The sequence below is a fragment of the Ambystoma mexicanum genome, chromosome 4p (genome assembly GCF_040938575.1).
Source record: "Ambystoma mexicanum isolate Mex_15411 chromosome 4p, UKY_AmexF1_1, whole genome shotgun sequence".
NCBI classification, from domain to species: Eukaryota; Metazoa; Chordata; class Amphibia; order Caudata; family Ambystomatidae; genus Ambystoma; species Ambystoma mexicanum.
Genome location: NC_090927.1, coordinates 1,021,611,278 through 1,021,629,820, shown reverse-complemented (window position 1 = coordinate 1,021,629,820; position 18,543 = coordinate 1,021,611,278). Strand labels below are relative to the sequence as shown.

The 18,543-nt window shown below is 48.2% G+C and overlaps 1 protein-coding gene across 1 annotated transcript in view; it reads right to left on the bottom strand.

Annotated features, from left to right (window-relative positions):
- The window catches only part of TBC1D32 (TBC1 domain family member 32), a 2,506,374-nt gene that overhangs the window by 2,478,284 nt on the left and 9,547 nt on the right, over positions 1 to 18,543 (bottom strand). The window lies entirely within an intron of this gene.

Sequence of the window (18,543 nt, the reverse complement as noted above, 5' to 3'; positions counted from 1 at the left end):
CGTCCTGGACGGGGCTGTCTGCAGCCCCTTAACGACCTGCAAGTACTCCTTTCTTTTGCATTGATGGGCTCTTTCAATATGAGAGACCCTTTGAAGACGCATTACCTAGCCAAGAGGTAAACACGGGGTATTTACAGCAACATGTAGTTTAGTCATGATGGAAACAAGCATAGACAATGACAATAGTTTAGGGTTTTGTGTAGGCATGGGAAAGGCCCTTGGTAGGCACTGCTGTCTTTAGTTGTATGAACGGCACCAGGTGCAAAATGGTGCAAGTACCAGGGCATCTAATGGCAGTGCCTGGCAAATGCCTGATAAGTTTGCAAAAGCCAAAAACTGTTAACATGACTTCACTGAAGGACACACACAGTGCTTTTAACTTGATTGGCTGAACGCAGACCAGGTTAAGACATTTCTATTACACCAGTAGCATTTACAGCTCAAATTAATTCAGCATTGAGTGCAAAGTTTAATGTTAAGGCTTGATTAAAGAGAGCTCAAAGAGTTCCCATGAGAAGGTGTTTTGGGCGGGGAGGGGCAAGAACAGGGTTGGGGATTAGCATGGCAATGAACAGTCAATGGGTGGGCTAGTGATTTACTAGAGGGATAAGTCATGAGGGAGCCAATGACCAGAGGGGTGATGGACTATATGAACCAAGGACCAGATGACAGCAATCAACCAGGTTTCCCAATACCAGAAGGACGACAGTGGGGGGGCCATGTCACGCTTGTCGCCATGAGCTAGTCCTGGATTTTCCCTTTGCATACTGGTCCTTGTAGGCCCATACTTATAATGGGAAGAAATAAAATACCAGTCCTAGCGTTTAATAGGAAATGCCTGGACTGGCTCAGTGTCATGAAGTACATGGGGCTACTTGCCAGGTACCTGCAATGGAGCCAAGGACCAGAGGTGAGCGACGAATCAAGGACCAGAGCAGCCAAGGATCCAAAAAGCCAATAATGTTGCTTTTATAAGTCGCACACATACAAAAAATTAAAATAGACACCAATTGTTAGAAAATAACAATTTTAATAAATGCTTTTTGTTAACATATGTTTGAGCTCTCTGTATGTATTCTTTGCGTTATAGTTATTTTTCAACTTCTGAGACCTTTCCACCTTATTTTAGAGGTGCGCCTGTTTTTGCAGCTTATTTGGTTGGGAGACAGCTTGTTTTGGGCTTGTTTTAAAGGAACATTCAGCTTATTTTTTCCTTCTGACCTGGCAACACTGAGCGGCCGTGGAGAGAGGAAGGGGAGACTGTGAAAGAGGGGGTTTGAAGAAATTAAGTCGCATGGAGTAGAACCGAGCTCTACACTGCGGGGCTGTGGTGGGAATACAGGAGCTCGAGGCACACACGGGACTGAGCAGGAACAAAGGAGGGACCCTTCTGCACTGACACAACGAAAGCACAGTATTTGAAAGGCTACCGAGGATTACAAAAGCCCTGTACAGTGGTTTAATTGCTGGGATCAAAAAATAATAAAAATCACATAAATGAAAAACATTTTGACTTTTCTGTTTCATGACACCAACGTAACATTGTTTACTCCCCCATGTACGTAGACACATTAACACGGAAGAATGCCATATTAAGAGAGGGCTAATCACTATATTGCTGAAACGAAGCACCTGAATGTTTTATGGAAATGCTTAACTCAAGGTGGTCTGTTTTGGGGGCTTCGTGCGTGGACAACATTGTGTGATGAATGTCAACTTAACTATTTCATAACTTGTGTGTTTTATCACTGTTCTATAGCCAAAACATTAATGTAAAGAAATATTATACCAAGCAAAAGGAGTGTTTAGCGAACAATGGTTTCACACCTGTCTGCATCAGGCGTGCCTGTAAATAAGTGAACACAAGGTAGGCTGCAGTCTTGTAGCAGGATGGATGCCATACTCCCACTTGTCATGAATCCTCCTTGCATGTTAATTCCACTCTCTTTATCACGGAGAATGGTCATCATAGTTTCCACAGTTATGTTGCCTGTTTGAAAACCATTATAACGCACTTCAGCAGGGTAGTTTCTAATCCATTTGGTGCCCAGAGCGAAACACTAGGAATACACCCCCCCACATCCCATCCCGCGCCCCAGCCCCACCGCACCGCACCCAATGCGCCAGCCCCACCGCACCCCGCGGCCCAGCCCCAGCGCACCCCGCGCCCCATCCCCACTGCATCGCACCCCACCCCACTCCCAAACTACACCATTAAGGGACTCCTACCCAAAGTCAAACAGTCTGTTACGCAAGGAATGAATTGCCATTTGCAACAGTGGGCTACTTTTTCATTGGTGCCCAAGACAATTGTATGCTCTAGTCCCACTTAGGCTGCAGATAATGAGGACTGGGCACACCAAGAGAACATGAATATGGCACAGGATGCAGTATATGCAACCATCAAAGAACACAAGATGCTGAAGGGGGTTTGGAGGCAACCTAAGCCAAAAGGGCAATGACAAGGAGACACCCGAACACAATAAACAATCACTTTAAAATTCTTTCAATGGGAATCAAGTGCATGCTTTGATACAGTAAAGTCTGACTGTTGACTTGTTATAAGGAGACAAGGAACCGGATTATTTATTTATTCATGCAATGTTTGTCGGGTACCTATTTATTTATGCAATGTTTGTCGGATACAGGTATCCGACAAACATTGCATAAATAAATAATCTGTGTCCAAGCACCCGACAAACATTGCATAAATAAATAAATGAACCGGGTCATGGCTTAAAGAATATTTACTCAGCAACACTGATCAAAACTCAGCATAATGAAGTAACTCATCACCAGTGCCATGGAAGTGGTTTAAAGTGGAGTTGATATCAAGTTTGGAAAAGAAGCAGCATGAAAGAAATAGCGCCGCTTTAAACTATTATTTTGGGAGAGGCAAAGCTGCCTACAGTGCACGCCCACGCCCCACACTACCTCCCCTCCCAACACAATGTCAGCACGAAACCATTCAGTGACTAATGGCCCACCATTAGCAGTTTCCTGCCTGCATTGTGATGGGAGGAGCTGGTTTTAGCTGCAGGGGGACCTGAAGTGTTTTAATTGTTGTGCTTATGCCCCCACCCCAAGTGGCGCAAAAGTGGTCAGAGGAAGCCTCTGACTTCTGTAATGTTACGTAGTACTTGTGACATTACAGTCGGAAGGGGCAGCGCCAGTACCTGACCCACAGAACTTTTCCCGCGGCAATGCGCCGCCCCACAAACTGGGGAATTTTATCTCCTCCAGAGGCTCCAGTGTAGCAGGGTAATTGCGAACCCCCCTGGCGGTTGCGCCCCGGGCAGCAGCCCGCCTCGCCCGGGCCAAGAAACGGGCCTGCACCTCAGGGTTAACAATTTCTCCCAGTGCATGGATTAGCATTCTTTTTTTATTTATTTTTCCATTTGTGCTTTGGTTACCAACAAACCTTGCACACGAACATGAATATTTAAAAGTCTCCTATGCACAATTAGACAAACAATACAGGCCATAAATATAAACCATCTCCCCAGATAATACAAAATCATACACAAATATAAACTAGTCAAGTCACACAGCATTCTTGTTGCAGCTCAATTAAGCCTACACATTTCACAATATCAGAACAATGAAGTATCTGTTAAGTATAAAAGCAAAATTCTATAACTTTTTTCCCAAACCTTTTATTCAAACAAGGATGCGAGACATACATAGACAGTAAAATATGGCTGAATGCATAATGCACAACATTCCCGGGTCCAACAAGCCATCCCACCACCGAGGCGCTAATGCGAAAATGCATAACCCTGTTAAAATAAAAAAAGTACCACACCAAGGACATCACATCAGGGAATAGTTTGAAAGTAGAGACGGTTTAAAAGTTAGGGAGGTAAAATTCTGGTAATAGTCAACAAATGGGAGCCAGAAATCTAGATACCAAGGCAGCACATTGTTTTACACATGCTGTAACTTTTTCGTCAACCAAGATGTCCCATACCTCCATCCACCATTGTGCCAATACTGGCCCCATAAGAGCCTTCCACGATCGTGCTATTTATATTTCAGTTGCTAAAAATTGGTGTGTAGCCGATTGTGCTCTGCAACCCGATTTAGGGTACACATCTTCCACTGAGCAACGCGATAGGCCAACTAGTGGAGCCAGGGGTAAGTCCACTGCAGTTCTCTCCTTAATGTGAGACAGCACAGCAACCCAAAAAGTGTGGATCACATGACAGGACCACCACATATGAAAGTAGCTTCCCGAGGCCGCACCCCCTCCAGCAAGCCGAATTCAAAGCAGCATTCATTTTATGGAAAGTTAGCAGAGGCTGGTACCATCTGTAGCAAAGTTTATGCATACATTCCCTATTGGTTACACATCTAGAGGAGGCGTGGTTTCTAGCCCAGATCTCTTCCCATAAATCCTCGACAGGAGGTCCCACATCCGCTTTCCAAATGGCAATGTAGGAGGATCTGACGGTTAGTAAGTTGCCTCCCAAAAATTTATAAAAGCATGAGATTCTACCCCCATCTATGCCATACTGTTGGGTACATTCCAATACTCTCACCTTCGCAGGTCACCTGGCTCCTCACAGTTGTGAAATCCAGTGCCGAATATGACCATATCTAAATCGTTCGCCTTCGGTTAGTGAGAATTGAGCCTTACATTCGGACACGAGAGAGGAGAGCCCTCCTGGTACAGCTGATGCAAGCTATGCAGACCCCCATTATGCCAATTTGAAAAACTATTCCCTAAGAATCCTGGGGAGAATTCTGCATTACCAAAGACTGGAGAGCACGGTCTGAAACCCGATTCACCCACTTCTTCATAAAAGCCACGTGCCAGTAATACAGCAAGATTTTTGTCGAGCTCAAGTGTGTGTCAGATCGGGGAGTTTAGTATTGTCGATAAAGGGTAAGAAAGATAACCGGCAGGAGGAGTTGGCTTTCTCAAGAGCTACCCATCTGGGAGGGGACCTCCAAGCCAAAATGTGCGTAACCCGAGCAGCCACATAATACCTGAGGAAGTCCAGAGCCGCCCGTGCTCCCCTCCGGGCATCGCTTAAAACCTCAGCTTTTGGAACTCTAGGCTTTTTGCCCACCCAGATAAATTGTAGGACGCTACGCTGCAGCATACGTACTTCAAGGTTGGGTATCTTAACTAGCAAGGCTTGACAAAGATACAAGAATCTGGGTAAAAGATTCATTTTTACTGCAGCGATTTGTCCCATCAGTGATATTTCCTGCTTACTCCAACGTTTAAGATCTTCGGCAAGATCCTTAAGCAACCCTGGGAAGTTGACCCAATATACATCCTGCGGGGAAACAGGAATCCTCACCCCCAGGTACTCAATAGTGTCAGATGCCCACGGAATTCGACAGGTGGATCTCGCAGCGGCAATGACTTGCTTGGGCAATTGCACACTTATGGCAAGGATTTCTAGTAATTGACAGAGAAGCCAGTTCAAATCATCTTAATTCAGACATGACAGCCTCAAGGGGGGTTGGTATATTAGTTAACATGAGCAGGACATCATCGGCATAAAGAGGCCTTTTGTGTTGCACCCAAGCTACCTCAGTCCCTGTGATCTCAGAGTTGTCTCTGATCCTTTGCGGAAATGGCTCCATTACAAGAGCAACAATCAAAGGAGACAGTGGACAACCCTGCTTAGTTCCATGAGCGATAGGGACAGGGGCAATTAACCCTTATTCGAGTAAAAGGTCAATGGTAGTTAGCCAACGGGCCAAATCCAAAAGTAAGCAGAACCTCAGAAAGGTAGGGCCAGTGCACTCTGTCGAATGCTTTAGTAGCATCCAGTGTGAGTACTCCCAGGGCAAGACTATCCCCTCCTGGCTAGGTCAAGGATATCCAAGACTCATCTGATGTTGCCTTGTGTGCTTCGCTTTGGAATAAACCCAGCCTGATCCGGATTTATCAGTTGGGGTAGAACCGTCCCCAACCTCGAGGCCAACACCTTAGAGTACAACTTGGCATCCAGGTTCAAAGAAATTGGCCTGTATGGGTGACAATCCTGTGTGGGATTCCCCAGCTTAAGTATTAAAATTGTAGTTGACTCCATCGAAGGAGTAACCCTCCCTAAATTCCGGGAAAACAAGTTGGATAAGTTAGTCAAAGGTTTGAGTAGTTGTGGTTGAAAAATCGTATAAACGATGCTGAGAAACCATCCGGACTAGGGGTCCTGTGTTTAAGAGAAACTATTGCTATTGCCACCTCTTCCGTGGTTACAGGAGTGTCTAAGTTCTCCTGACCAGTAGACGAGAGTCTGATTTGGTAGTCTGGCGTAAGTCGCAGAAATGGGGGGGGGGGGCGGGTCTGCTGCAGATTCTGTGGGTAAATATCATTCAGAAACCTTCCTTTTCGCCGATTCCCTGTACTGAATATTTATGCCCGAGTCTACCAGCACTGCTGTAGTATTTGTTGTATGTATGGCTTTCAATTTATGAACCAGAAATGTATTCACCATATTACCCATGGCATAAGATTGCTTAGCACGAATAATCGATTTGGCCGTATGTCCTGCTAAGTGTGCTTATAGTTTATTTCACGCTACCCGTAGGCCCTTCCTGGCCATGACAGAATTGAAATGCTTATGAAGCATTTCTGAAGCGCGCATCTCCCCCTAAAGTGCCTACCTTAGGGTTCTATTCCTATAAGTGCAAGCAGTCGTGTGAGCAATCAGTTCCCATCTAATCACTGCCTTCATAGGGTCGCATACCGTGGCAGTCGGAACGGTAGCAGTGCTATTTTCCCTAAAGAATCAGTTATTGCCTTAGTTATGGAGTCCTTTGAACACCAAATCTGAGAGGGCCGGGTCGTGCAGCTTCCATGGGGGCCTGCTAACGGGGGACAACCTATCAACTGAAAGTGTACACTCAACTGCTGCATGATCTGAGAGTACATGGGTAGCAATGAGTACCTCTGATACAAATGGAATCAGAAGGAACAAGTTACTTACCTTTAACTATTGTTCTCCAGAATGGGTCTGGCATGGATTCACATGCTCATGAATATTCCCTGTCGTCAGGCCGGGAATCAAAAAGAAAAAACAGTTTCACTTTCACTTACAAACTGTCTTTCTCCGATAAACCAATCACTGAGCTCTGGGTCATACTGCCCCCAGCCAATGACTGCCCTTCTCCCTAAGCCCCTCCTCTGGCAGCCATCTTCAGATTTAATAGCCCATAAAGTGGCAGTATGACCAAGAAGAGCCACAGAGGGGCAGGAGGGAGGGTTTGCATGTGAATCCATGCCAGACCCATGCTGGAGAACAATAGTTGCAGGTAAGCAACTTGTTCCTTCTCCAGCATGAGGTCTGGCATGGATTCACATGCTCATGAATAAAGAATACATAGCAGTACAACATTACACAACCACAGGAGGTGGCAAGGCTCAACAGAAGCAAATACTCTTCCCTCCGGAACAGGCTCACCTTCAAGCAAACAGGTTGCGTAGCACTGCTTGGCCAACCCTGGACTCCTCTCTGGAATCCCTGTGGACGCAGTAGAATCTTGTAAAGGTGTGCGCGGACCTCCACGTAGCAGCCCTGCAGATGTCCAGCAGGGCCACACCAGACAGGAACGCCGTCGTCGCAGCGATCGCTCTGGTAGAATGGGCTCTCGGACGGCCGGGCAACGGTTGGTTTGACAACCAGTGACAGTGTGTGATGCAGCCGGAGAGACAGCTGGAGATGGAAGCCTTGGATAAGGCCTTCCCATGGTTCACAGGACCAAAGTTCAAGAATGGTTGAGATGTCTTCCGGAAACACTTTGTGCGTGCCACATAGAACTTCAGCGCACAAGCCACATCCAGCCAGTGCAAAGTCCTTTTAGCCGGCGACAAAGGTTTTGGAAAAAACACAGGCAACACCAAAGGCTTGTTGAGGTGGAATTCCGACAGAACCTTTGGCATGAAGGAGGGGTGCATCCGCAGCACCACCGTTGTGTTGTGAAAAGTCAGCTAAGGCTGTTCGCAGGAAAGGACCTGGATCTCACCTACCCTCCTGGCAGAGGTGATGGCCACGAGAAAAGCTGTCTTCCAGGAAAGGAACTTGAGAGGGGCCTGATGCATATGCTTGAAGGGAGCCCCCATGATCCTCGTCAGCACCACGTTGAGTTCACACGCCGGGGTAGGGGCCTTCTCCGGCGGTAATGATCGAAACAGTCATTTGAGGAACTCCTTGACTAGACGGTGGGACCAAAGAGAAGACCGTCCTGGAGACCTGTTGTAGCGGGAGATAGCCGCCAGAAGCACCTTGATAGAGGCGTGCGTCTGCCCTGCCTTGACCAAGTACAAGTACGGAAGAATCTGCAGAGCTGAGATATTCAGAGGGTTGGTCTTCTGCGTCCGGCACCACGTTGCAAAATGTTTGCACTTGTGCCCTTAGCAATGAAGAGTCGACGATGCTCTGGCCCTGGTAAGGACCTCCCTGCAGTCCGCCGGCAGCTCATACACTCCAAACCCTAAGGCTGCAGGAGCCAAGCCTTCAGGTTCAGCGATCCTGTGTCGTGATGTAGGATTGCGCTTCCTTCTCTGGCGAGCAGATCCAAACCACCGGCAGCTTGACCGGGGGTAACACTGACAGGCTGAGAATATCCGGGTACCAAATCTGACTCGGCCACGCCGGGGCGATGAGGATGATTGCGTTTGAGTTGATTGATGACTCGCAGCAGGAGAGGCAACGGGGAAGGGGAATTGCGGCAGAACAGGCCTTCCCACAGAAAGGAAAACGCGTCCCCCATGCTCCTCGGCTGGTGGAACCTTCTGGCGAATCTCTGGCATTTGGAATTCATCGCTGTCGCAAACAGATCGAACTGGGGTCTGCCTCATTTGAGGAAGAGGTTGTTCACTTGATCATGTCGAAGTTCCCACTCGTGGCAAGAGCGCAGCTCCCTGCTGAGGGAGTCGGTGATGGTGTTCTTGACTCCAGCCAGGTGAAAAGGAATGAGGAACATCTCTTGGCTGACGGCCCAGTGCCACAAGTCCTGCGCCTCTCTGGAGAGCGCCGGGTATCTGGTACCTCCTTGCTTCCTGATGTAGAACATTGTGGTGGTATTGTGCGTAAAGACCCTCACCACCTTGCCCTTGAGTGACAGAAGGAACGACTAGAGGACCCAGAACACTGCCCGCAGCTCCAGGACATTGATGTGGAGAGCCCTCTCCTATGGTAGCCACAGGCCTCTGGCGTGGAGACGTCCGGTGTGGGCTCCCCAGCCCTCCAGCGACGCGTCTGTGGTGACTGTCTCTTGGTATGGGGGGCTCTGGAAATCCGTGCCCCCGGCAATGCTGGAGCGCACGCCCCACCACCTTATCGCTCGACGGAACTCCTCGTCGAGAACAATCTTGTCTGCAAAGCTTCCAGGCACCTGGATCCACCAAGCGTCCAGGAATTCCTGAAGGGGTCCTATCCGCAACCTGCAGAGCCGGATCAGGTTAACGGCGCTGGTAGAGCTGCCGGCGCCGTTAACCCTCTACCGCCTCATTACGAGGTCTGCTCGTGAGTCCCTCTAAGGACGTCTGGTAAAACCAGGCGTCCTTAGTGGGACCCGCTAGCAGACCAGGATGCTTACAACAGGCCCGTCATTAACGGGCCCGTGGTTAGCATACTCCCTATTCCCATTGAGCCCTATGGGGGCTCAAATGGGAATAGGGATGTACCGGGTCTGGGTTCCTGGAATGGGGGAATACCGGGCCCTCCAAGGTCGGAATGGCCCGGTATTTCCCCATTCCAGGAACCCGGATCCGGTACCCGGTATGGCAGTAGCCATGCCGCTAAAAGCGGCATGGCTACCTCCATACTCGTAATGAGGCCCATGTCTTAATCCACTTAATCATATGAGATTGAAATACACCAGTTAAGGTCTAGGAGAGTTCTAATAAAACAGATAGGTCTTCACGGCCTTCTGGAATGCCGGACAGGTTTTAATCTCACAGATTTCTCTGGGTAGTTTATTCCATGCTCTTGGACCGTAGACGCTGAATCTGCGGTCCCCTTTGCTCATATACCTGGTGTGGTGTATATGAAGCAGATTTTGATCTGCTGAGCACAGTAGTCGGGTAGGAACATGTCTCCTGATTTTATCTGATAGATATTGTGTTCCTGTCTTGTTAACACACCTATTAACCAAGCAGAGTACCTTAAACTCAATTATCTCCTTTACTGCCAGCTAATGTAGGGCTCTTCTTAAGTTAGAGGTTGGAGCTGATTTTTTACCTACACGCCAGCCTAACCGCTGCATTTTGGGCCACCTGCAGTCTTCGCAACTGATAGGCTGGTATACCCGACAGCAATACATTTCCATAGTCTAACCTCAAGTTGACCAGAGTGCCAATGACTACCGCTCTGTCCTCATTCGCAATTAATGGTAGGATATGTTTCAATAGGCGTAGTGAGTGGAAAGCTGCTTGTACCTTTGCACTAACTTGAGCTCCACTTCCCATGTTATCCTCCCAGACACAGCCTACATTTTTTATTTTCTTGGAGAAATTCGGCTGTGTCCCCAGAAAACATAGGGAGTGTAAATGCTCCCTCTGCAGATTGTGCTTCGAAGCAAATAGAGTCACTTCTGTTTTGCTGACATTCAGCAGTAGCTGGATCGCACACATCCAAGCCTGTATTTCTTGTAGGCACCAGTCAACTATTTCGTGCGTCTCCTCTAGATTCTGTATCCTCAAGAAAACCTGCGTATGAGTGAAACTGTATGCCGTGCTTCCTCAGAATGTCCATGAGTAGTTTAAAATATAAATTAAAAAGCAGTGGGGAGAGGGATGTCATGAACCATCAGACATGCCCCTTCTGGACCTCCTGGTCCTTGACGCGTCGGGGCTTACACTCTGTACTACTTCCAACATGGCCGTACACACAGAACGCTGCCTACCAGTCTTTACGTCCGAGGCAGCATGTTCTATAAAATGGCCATGCCCCCGCGGCCCGCGCGTCTCAACGCTACTGTTGCTGTGGCCAGACGTGTGCTCTGAAGTTGGCCTTGCGGAATTCTGTAGTTTCCTGATTCCTGGACCCTCCGCTTTCCCTTCTATCCTCCCTCCTCCTATTTAGCCTTCTTCCCGGATTCTGTGCACCCGCCTCCGAGTGCACTTCTCCTTTCCTGGTCTTCCTGGAGTTTCCTCATTTTTTTCCCGGACGTTAAAGCTGAACAAACACTGGAAGCCGAAGACGGCAGAGCAGGCTTGTACAAGACCCGATCCGTACAGAAGAAAACTCCTCTGGATTCCATCAAGCAGCGAAAGCAGGTGAGAAAGGGTGAAACCTGTGACAAGGGACGACCCCTGCAGGACTCCACAGCTTTGTAATCCTGAATCTAACAAGAAATCTCCAAATCCTACTCTTTGTTCTCTTCTAGAGAGAAAAGATTCAAACCATTGAAGAGCTTGTTTCCCTACTCCACCCACTTCTCTCAGACGTTTCAGCAGGGTCCCATGGACAACCGTATCAAAGACGGCGGACAGGTCCAACATGACCAACAGGGACACGCCCACCTGATCCGCCGTCTCCAATAGATAGTCCCAGACCGTCAGCAACGCCATCTCCATCCCAAAACCTGGTTGGAAGCCGGATTGCAGTGGATTGCAGATTCTCCTGATCCAGATGTTCCTGCAGCTGAGCTGTCACAATGTTTTCCAGAATTTTCGATGGCCATGACAATCCTGCCATTGGCCTGTAATTCTGGAAATTCTTACGGTCTAAATTTGTTTTTTTTAGCAGTGGCGTGACCACAGATTTCTTCAGAATCATCGGTACTACCCCTGATGTAAGAGATTTGTTAACACATTTTGTGATAAATGGGGTAATATCTGGAGCTATTAGTTTAGCTACTGAAGATAGAATAACGAAGAGTACATCATTAGTAGCCTTCAACGCAGAGAGCAAGGTGCAGACCCTTTCCTCAGATACTTTCGTAAACATAAATAGCTTCTGATCCGTCCCAGTGTCTTCATCATGAGATATGTATTCTAGGCTAATCTCCTCTGTTACTTCCAGATCCTCTTGGGGATGTAATGGTTTAATTTCCATAATCTTTCCTTGTATTAGCTCTATTTTATTTATAAAGTAATTATTAAAAGCATCCGCCTGTGCTTGTAATTATTCAGGTGCTGCTGACGTACACCCAGGATTTGCTAACTGGGAAATAGCAGCGTACAATTCCCGTGGCCTGTTCATGACTTTGTCAATTTTCCCAGTTATAAATTTAGCTTTGGCATCAAAAATGGCTTTTCCATATTCTCTTCAGGCGCTCTTGACCTGTTCTAAAATGCTCTCTGTACGATGTCTTCTCCATTTTTTTCTCTAAAGATCTCGCCTGTACCCTTTTCTTGGCCAAATCTGGCGAAAACCAGGGGTTACATGGCTTTGTTTTGTTGGAGAGGGGCCTGTACATTACATAGCATAGCCATGATTTACATGCCTTTATTGAAGAACTCCTCACATGGAAGAGCCTCTTCAATCTGTGCCAAAGCATGTTTCAGAGTTTCCCCTGAGATTTTCAATAAATCTTTCAGCTTGCCGAACTCCCCCATCCAATTTTCCGTGTGCACTTCCAGAGTTTTCTTATGCATTCTCAGTTCAAATACTATGGCATAGTGGTCTGTCCATGATATTGCGATTGTCTCAACATAACAAATTATCTTCCCTCGATATAGCAGGACATCAAGACAATGGTCCTGGCAATGTGAGGGGGATGATGCTAGAAGTTCCAAAGCATGGGCTTCCAGGGTCTCCTTTAATTCTCTCCCATCCCCAGATGTCACCTCCTCAGCCCATATATTGAAGTCCCCCAAACATAACAGCTTGTCATGCTTATTCCCTGTGTCTGCCAGAAATAATTCTAATTTCTCCAGGAAAGCCTGTGCTGGGCCAGGAGGTCGATAACCAAAGAGAATTTTTATAGTTTTATTTGGAGAACACTGAATACAAGCATGCCCCATCTGACTTGATGGTCCGCACCGTGGCAGTCTTCAGTGTCAACAGCCATTGCACCTTGCCCAGCATGGCCACTATCCTCTCTTCCAAGGGGGCGGTCAGGCAGGAGACCAAGTTGAGCCTGGCCCCCAGAAATAGCACGTTCTGCGATAGTATCAAGCAGGATTTTGGATAGTTGACAGAGAACCCCAGATCTGTCAGCAGCTGGACGGTCCTCTCCGTGTGTTGAACTACTACTTCCCTGGACTTGGCGCGGATGAGTCAGTCATCAAGGTACGTGTACACATGTATCCCTTGTAGGCGCAGATGGGCCACCACTGGTGCCATGCACTTTTGTGAACATCCTGGGTGCCGAATTCAGTCTGAAGGGAAGGGCCTTGAACTGGTAGTGCCTTCCCTGTACTACGAAGCACAGGACCTTCCGATGCTTCTCGTGAATGGGGATGTGGAAGTATGCATCCTCCAGATCCAGCGACAACAAGAAGTCCTCTTCCTCCAGTTGGCCAAGCACGTGCTGCAACATGACCATCATGGATTTTTGGGACTTGATGTATTTGTTAAGGCGCCGCAAGTCTAGAATGGGCCTCCAGCCCCCAGTCTTCTTCACCAAGAAGTATCTGCAGTAGACTGCGGAGCCCGCAGTCACATCGGAACCAGCTCTATAGCCCCCTTTTTTAATATGGCCCATACTTCCCACAGGAGCGGAGGGATGTGCTGCTCCTGCCGGGCCACCAGTGGTATCCGCGGACACTTCTGCTGGAACTCTAGAGAGTGTCCGTGGGTGGGAGCGTCCAGCACCCATCAGTCGGTGGAGATCTTTTCCCACTCGCTGGACCAGGTAAGCCCCTTTTTCCTTCGAGAGGGCGGCCGCCACCAGCTCGATCCTCAAGGATGACTTAGTCTGGACCACCTGGGCCTTCAGGGGCAGGTCGGACACCTTTCCTTGTGCCTTGGTCTTCTCCTGCTTTTCCTGCAGCTTCCCTGGGTTAACCGATTTCCTCTTCGAGGAGGAGCTGGAGCGATGACTGGCGATGGAGGCAGATGGCGAAGATGAACGTGCGCTGCGTATCGTGGGACCCACTTGTGCAGAAACCCAGACGGAAACAAACTTGCGGTACTTGGCCTTGTCTTGGGACCTAGCGGATCGAGCACCCTCAAAGGACTTAGAAGCCAGCTCTTTGGACCGGCCGGTCCTGGGTAAGGCATGCCCCTGCTTGCCGCACAGGGTAGAGGCCTTGGCGTTAAGCCATGCCACCAACCTACTGTGACTGTCCTTGATGGTTCGCTTGGAGAACCCAAGGCAGATTTCACAATATGCTTCGCTGTGGTCCGGATGGAGACAGTAGAGGCACTGAGAGTGTTTGTCCTCCACAAACAAGTTCCTCAATCCGCAGCTGGAGCAGAGCTTGAAGAGGGAGTCTCCCTCTTTCTTCTCCTCCGACATGGTCCGGAGTGCGATGTAGGCCCAATGGCGTTCTGGAATCTTCCATGAAACTCTTTCATGAAATTCTTGCCCTTAAGGGGCGTTGAAAGACGCCGACAAACGGATCCCTGCTTGCCGGTCAAAGGAACGAAAGAACACACAGGCTCTATTTGACAAAAATAGAAACTTTTTATCGAAAAAGCGCAAAAACGTAGAAAAGCTCTCTGAGCACAACACGAGGACTCCCAACACTTAAACGTGCGGTAAAAATGTGAAGATGGCTGCCAGTGGAGGGGCTTAGGCAGAGGGCAGTCATTGGCTGGGGACAGTATGACCCAGAGCTCAGTGTTTGGTGTATAGAAGAAAGACAGTTTGTAAGTGCAAGTCAAACAGTTTATTCTTTTACTGAGGATTCCCGGCCTGACAACGGGGAATATTCACGAGCATGTGAATCCATGCCAGACCCCATGCTGGAGAAAGGGAGATATGAGCCAGAGATTGATCCTTGAGAAAGTCCTATATGCGTGTAAAATGTGTGTTGTCAAGTTCTCCCTTGTGCAATAGCCTCCACAAGTAAACCAGATTCATTTCCCTCAGAACTTTAATTAAAGACTGGGCCAGTTTAAAGTCTGTAGCAGAGGGTGGGTGTGATTAATCATGGGGTCAGGTACTACATTATAATACCCCTACCCCCACCACCAAGATCACTTGTCCATCTGCAAAAGCAGTCCTTTCCGACAGAAAGTCCACCAGGAATCCACCCTGCTTCTCACTAGCGGAATAAAGAGATATGACAGTAAACAGATGACCGCCTAACAAGCCCTTGACCCCTATAAACCGACCCCCCCGGTCATTCTTCTCTCCCACCTCAACAAAGATCCCTGTTCCACCTTTATTAGTACTGAAATAGGCAAGATATTGTTTAGCAAAGTGTCTATTGCGCAGTCTACGAAAATCAGTGTGACACAGGTGCGTCTCCTGTAACAAGGCTATGGAACATTCCTGGTCCCTCAATCTCTGCAACACAGATTTAAGGGGAAGTTCAATCCGTGCACATTAAGAGCAAGTTCTTTAACTCTGGCCCAACGGGGAGTCCGCTAACACGACCTCAGTGCTAAGTGGAAATAAGAGATAAGCTTAAACTAAGCAGGTGTCACACTCTACAAGTAGCGAACTGATCATGACTCTTACCATCCCGCATCCAATTTTACCTCAACATTTACGAGTACCCTTCCAAAAAAGGCCATCCCACACCCACCAACAAGAAAGACTCGTATAAAAATAAAAACGGTTCAGAAAAGGAGCTATTATCACAGACCGGGGCTATTGCCTGCTGTCGCCAGACCAAAACACAGTTACAAATCAATAGAGAGAATATTCATGCCATCGCCAAGTCCATCCGCTCACAGAGTCTAGATCGTCCAAACAGTGCAAGTGAGGAGAACCATCTTGAGGAAACTTGTGGAGAACCATCTCCGGTTCCGGAAGCACCTCAAGACCTTCCTCTTTGCTTCTGCCTTTGCCCCCCTTCTTCCCTGCTGATTCTACTCTCCCTCGGCACCATGCACCTGGCCACCCTCTTTCCTCCGGGCCCAGGTACCTGCTCCTCTTGCCACCCGCATGCACTGCCTCCGAGCCACCCCTTGCACTGGCGTCTGTATCTGTATCCATACAGCCCCTACCCCTTTGTTTTGTTCTTCCTGCACTTATCAGACCTACCCAGCCTGCTGCCTTAAACCCAGCACTGCCACTTGCTGGCTGCACTCCCTCTGTTTGTTGCCTTTTTATCTATTAATTTATTTATTATTATTTATGGTTTTTTTCCTCATTGCTCCGCACTCTCCTTTTGATCCCCCTTCCATGCACTTCTCCCTCTCCCCCTCTACCATGCACTTGCTCGTTCTCAATGTCACTGGGCCTAGTAAGATCATTGTTTTTGTTTCCCCTCTGTTCCCCTTCCCTTGCCTTGTCGCGCTCTGAAACACTTGTGTATGAGCGCGATAGAAATAAAATATCAATTTCAATTTCAACCAGAACCTATAGAGATAAGTAAAAAAAAAAGCATCCAGAACTACTTCACCTGCGAGGAGCCAATCACCTTCATTTTACTCCCGAGTGGCCCGCAGGGTTTTGCACCTTACCAGCTCTTGACCACAATCCCCTCTGTGGCTTAGGGACCCAACCTCATGAGGGCCAGATGGCCATGATGACAGTAAATCCTAAGCATCCTGATGTGATGTTATTGACCAATGTTTCCCTTCCAAAGTGAAGAACGGAGCAGTGGAGAAGCCCCATCTGAAATTAATACCTTCCTCCCTGAGCCACACAGTAAGTGGACAAAGCATCCTGCGCCTCTGGATTGTGAAAGTCGCCAGATCCTGGGATATCTGAAGGTCGGCACCCCGAAAAGTGAAGGCTGGTCTGCACGTGCTGCTTCCATGATGCGCTGCTTAAACGTGAGGAAATTGACTCTACTGAGAACATCAGGTGGCTGGCTTGATCCATCCCAGAGAGACCCTCAAAGACTATGGGTATGGTTCAGTTCCACCTTGGCATCCTCAGACAGTCAGAGAGGAGACCGGAAGAGGGTGCAGACCTAATTCAGCAAATCTGAGTCACTTACAGATCTAGGTATGCTGCGTAGCCTGACATTGTTACGTCGTGAATGATTGTCGATGTCCTCCTGCTTGTGTTCCAGGGCCTCACACCTCGGAAGGCATTGGGAAGCATCGCAAGACTCCAAGGTTTGCTCAGAAAGAGTCCTCAATGTCCCTAATACACTGTTTTGCCTCCGTCACGCGTTTGTCAATTGTCACAACTTTAGAGGAGAGCTCGGCAACACTGTTTTGGAGTGCCCGCTTCAGTTCCCTCAGCAGGTTAGCCAGATCCGGTTTGGTAGCTGGTAGAGCCATGTCCTCTCCCCTCTCCTGGGGACACTGCACTAGCAGGACAGCGTTGTCAATTTTCTTAGGTCCTTCACAGGCATGTACCAAGCACGCAATATCACCATCTGTAGGGGTATTTCCCCTCTTTGCCATCACAGCCTCCAGGTAACAAATCCAGGGACCGCAGGTAGCCCCAGCACCAATAAAGAAAGATCAGGCAGTATGTGATCTGTGCACAGGGACTGAGGGCTCTTAACTACAATGCTCGTGAAGAGAGATAAGGCAGCATGTAATCCATGCACAGGGACTCCAACAGATATCACTATCACCCATGTAGTAAGAGTCACCGCACACCCAGGCACCACACACCTAGGACCAACCAAAGCCCTCAAGGAGATGCTCCGTATGCATCAAGCAATGAGTCAGGCATCTGGCAAGTCCTCACGGGAAGCCTCCAACTGCCAGAGCACTCACCAGCTGGGCAGAAAGCATGTAATTCAAGGCAGCTCCCAAAGGAAGAGCGGAGAAAGATGCAGAGAAAAAATAACAGGTACCCCAAAGGAAAAGCTCGGGTCAGACAGCTTAGTGCAAGTTACAGTCCCAGACCCACGCATCTCTACCCTGGAGAAGAGGGTCAGCTGCTCAGTTTATGGCGAGCAAGGGTTGCAGGCGCCATGTTGGAGTTGGTGTGGTCCCCGCTCCGCTGATTCCAGGATTCCCAACCCTGTCCAGCGAGGGCTGCGGGTGCCGAAACTTGGTCCATGCATGCCTCGAGGCTTCACCTAGCCAGAGTGAGGATTTCTAGGCTCTGGCGACACTTATGACGGCGCCATTAACACTGAAGGCCCGGCGATGTCCGGAGACTGTTAAGGAGGCATCCGTGTGTGGGCCCCCTAAGCCACACCCCCCTCGATAACTTTTAAACATGTTTCACAATGGATATTTAAGAAGCAAATGGTTGTAAATTTGTACCAATACGCATCTTTTTTTTATTTTGGATAGAATCTTATTGGTTCACGGTCTGCTACAGAAATAGAGAATTTCACCTTTGGCTCTTACCCACCTTTAAAGACAGCAAAGATCAAAAGAAAAAAACCTCTCCAAACATCAACCATGCCACCCAACGTTGCTAATCCATACAGTGACTAAACCAGTTTCACATTTTAGAAAGAAATCAACACAGAAATTCTCACCACATTAAACAACTATTCCAAGGTCAAAAAGAACTGAATATGAGGTAGAAGGGATTAAGGAAAAAGAGTTATGAAGGAAAAAAAAGGCAAGGCACTTAAACCTTTCCTGGAAG